The 3977-nt window shown below is 40.4% G+C and overlaps 1 protein-coding gene across 1 annotated transcript in view; it reads right to left on the bottom strand.

Annotated features, from left to right (window-relative positions):
• The window catches only part of EIF4E (eukaryotic translation initiation factor 4E), a 53285-nt gene that overhangs the window by 8621 nt on the left and 40687 nt on the right, over positions 1-3977 (bottom strand). The window lies entirely within an intron of this gene.

The raw sequence follows: 3977 nt of genomic DNA on the forward strand, positions 1-3977 counted from the left end.
TAACAGATACTCTGCTATACCGAGAGACCCACCGAGGCTCATTACTGAGGGCAATTCACAGAAATGCAGCAGACAGACAGTTCTAGCGTGCAAAGTACTGACAGATAAGCAAGGACAGTTATTCAAGAAGCGCTTAACCATCAAGGAAGGTGAGGAACAGAAGACTGAACTGTCAGAGGAACAAAAAGGTATTAATGTAGAGCCAGAAATGGGAGTGCTAGGAAGGAGGAGAACTATTAAATGTGATTCTATATTTACTCAAACACACAACTAGGAAAAATAAAGAGACTGAGTAATGTTACACATGTATGTTCTGAAAAATGTGTACCAGTTTCCATATACCTGTATACACTTCTGTTAAAATAGCTTTATTCCCACAAAACTATCATTTTATTCCTACAAAATATATCATAGCTTATATATATATACCTAATACACATTGTATATACAAGTGTATCTTGGAGATATTGCAGGTTCAGTTCTAGAACCCTGTAATAAAGTGAATATCACAATAAAAGGGATATTGCAATAAAGAGAGCCAAACAGATTTTCTGGTTTCCCGGTGCATATAAATGTTGTTTACACTGGTCTATTAACTGAGCAATACCACTATATCTAAAAAAAACAATGTACATACCTGAATTAAAAAATACTTTATTGCTAAAAAAAAAAAAAATGCTAAGGACCACCTGAGCCTTTAGGGAGTCATAATCTTTTTGCGGGTCGGGGGTCCCGCCTTGCTGCTGTGGTGCTGACTGAGCAGGGGGATGGCTGCTGAAAGCTGAGGGGGCTGTGGCAATTTCTTAAAATACGACAACAGTGATGCCTGCTGCATCGATTGTGCCTTTCACAAAAGATTTCTCTGTAGCATGTGACGCTACATGTTATCATTTTACCCACAGAATTTCCTTCAATATTGGAGTCAATCTTCTCAAACCCTGCCGCTGCGTTACCAGCTCAGTTTGTGTAACATTCTTTTTGTCATTTCAATAGTATTCACAGCATCTTCACCAGGAGTACATTCTATCTCAAGAAACCACTTTCTTTTCTCATTCGTAAGAAGCAACTTCTCATCTATTCAAAGTTTTTACTTACTTACGTATTTATTTATTTATTTGACAGAGTCTTACTGTTGCCCTGATGGCGTCAGCCTAGCTCACTGCAACCTCAAGCTCCTGGGCTCAAGCGATCCTCCTGCCTCAGCCCCCCAAATAGCTGGGACTACAGGCGCATATCACGGTGCCCAACTGATTTTTCTATTTTTGGGAGAGACGGGGTCTCACTCTTGCTCAGGCTGGTCTCGAACTCCTGAGCGCAAGCAATCCTCCCACCTCGACCTCCTAGAGTGTTAGGATTACAGGCATGAGCCACCATGCCCAGCCTTCAAAGTTCTATCATTGTAGCAATGCAGTCGTATCTTCAAGCTCCACTTCTAAATCTAGTTCTCTTGCTATTTCCACCACATCTGCAGTTATTTCCTCCACTAACGTCTTGAACCCCTCAAAGTCAAACATGATGGATGGAATCAACTTATTCCAAACTCCTGTCCATGTTGATATTTTTGGTTTTGGAGATGAGGTCTCACTATGTTGCACAGACTGGTCTCAAACTCCTGAGCTCAAGCGATCTTCCTCCCCTAGCCTGGATTGCAGGTGCATCCACTGTGCAGGGCTCATGTTGATATTACGGCCTTCTCCCATGAATCATGAATGTTCTTCATGGCATGTAGAATGGTGAATCGTTTCAAAGGTTTTCAATTTACCTTGCCCAGATCAATCAGAGGAATCACTATCTACAGCAGCTATAGCCTTATAAAATGTATTTCTGAAATAATAAAAATTAAAAGGTGAAATTCCTCTTTGATCCATGGGTTCCAGAATGGATGTTGTGTACATCTCCATCAGAGCTCTTGGATGACCAGGTGCATTGTCAATGAGCAGTAATATTTTGAAAGAAGTCTTTTTTTTTCCTGAGCAGTAGGGTCTCAACGGTTGGCTTAAAATATTCAGTTAACCATGCTATAAACAAACATATGTGCTGTCATCCAGGCTTCGTTGTTCCACTTCTAGAATACAGGCAGAATAGATTCAGCATCATTCTCAAGGGCCCTAGGATTTTTGGAAAGGTACATGAGCACTGGCTTCACCTTAAAGTCACTAGCAGCATTAGCCCCCAAACAAGAGAGTCAGCCTGTCCTTTGAAGCTCTGGAGCCAGGCATTCATTTCTCCTTTCTAGCTATGAAAGTCCTAAATGGCATCTTCTTCCAATAGCAAGCTATTCTGTCTACACTGCAAATCTGTAGTATAGCCACCTTCGTCAGTGATTTTGGCTAGATCTTCTGGATAACCCGATACAGCTTCACCATCAGCACTTGCTGTTCCACCTTGTACTTTTATGTTACGGAGACGGCTTCTTTCTTTAAACCACATCAACCAACCTCTGCTACCTTTGCTTATGCAACTTCCTCACCTCTCTTAGCCTTCACAGAATAGAAGAGAGTTAGAGCCTTGTTCTGGATTAATCTTAATCTTAAGGGAATGTTGTGGCTGGTCTGATCTTCTACCCAAACCACTAAAGCCTTCTTTGCATCAGCAATGAGGCTATTTCACTTTATCATGTGTGTGTTTACTGGAGTAGCACTTCTCATTTCCTTCAGGAATTATTCCTTTCCATTCACAACTTGGGAAACTTGCGGTGCAAGAGGCCTAGCTTTTGGCCTATCTTGGCTTTTGTCATGCCTTCCTTACTAAGCTTAACCTCTAGCTTTTGATTTAAAGTGAGAGTCATACAACTCTTTCTTTCACTCGAACACTTGGAGGCCACTGTAAGGTTATTAACCGGCCGAGTTTCAGTGTTGTTGTTTCAGGCAACAGGGATGCCCATGGAGAGGCAAAGAGATGAAGGAGCAGTGGCTGGTGGAGCAGTCAGAGCACACACATTTACCCATCAGGTGTGTTGTCTTACAAAAAGGCACAGTTTGTGGTGCCCCAAAACATCACAACAATAACATCAAAGATCACTGATCACAGATCACCGTTAACAGATATAATAATGAAAAAGTTTGAAATATGACAGGAATTACCAAAATGTGAAAGAGACATGAAATGAGCACATGCCATTCACTGACAGACTTGCTCAACACAGGGCTGCCACAAAGCTTCAATTTGTAGAAAAGGCATTATTTGTGAAGCTCAATAAAATGAAGTATGCCTGTATTCTCTAGCGCCTTGAAGAAAAATTCATGTAACATTAAAGTTACACTTAAATGTTATCATCCCAAGATGATTCACCTGTCTTAGAAGAATTAAATTCAATATTCTCTAGCCCAAGATGATTCACCTTTCTTAGAAGAATTAAATTCAATATTCTCTAGATTACAATACTAAAGGCAAGCCAAAGGGAAACTCCATTTTCTCATCAATAAAAATGTTGTCTGAAGAGCTTTCCAAATTGAATATATATTATCAGCAGTCCTCGAAGTGTGTTTTGCAGACCCCTAGGGGGTTCCAAGATCCTTTTCTCAAAACAATGCTAAGATGTTCTTTTATTTTCCACTGTGCTGATGTCTGCACTGACGGTGCAAAACCAACGGTGGCTAAATCTGCTGGTGCCTTAGTGAGAATCGAGACAGAGACACCAAACTGTACCAGCAGTCGCTGTCTCCTTTATTATCATCGCTCTCACAGTGACGATGTCAGTTTCACTGAAGAATGCCCTTGATGAAGGAATAAGCATCACCAGTTTCATTAAATTTCAATCTGTGTACATGTCTCTTTCGTATTCTGCACAAAAAACACTTCCACTGCGTAATAAAATACAACGGCTAGGCAATTTTTTGGATTAGGAGGTGAACTAGCCACTTTTTTCATGGAACATCATTTTTACTGGAAAAAATAACTGATAAACCTTGGTTTTATTTCTGGAAAAATGAACAGAATAAGTCTGGTGCTTAAAATGTGAGCTTTCAGAAGAAAAA

This window comes from Propithecus coquereli, unplaced genomic scaffold (assembly GCF_000956105.1).
Source record: "Propithecus coquereli isolate 6110/MARCELLA unplaced genomic scaffold, Pcoq_1.0 Scaffold161, whole genome shotgun sequence".
In the NCBI taxonomy this organism is placed as follows: Eukaryota; Metazoa; Chordata; class Mammalia; order Primates; family Indriidae; genus Propithecus; species Propithecus coquereli.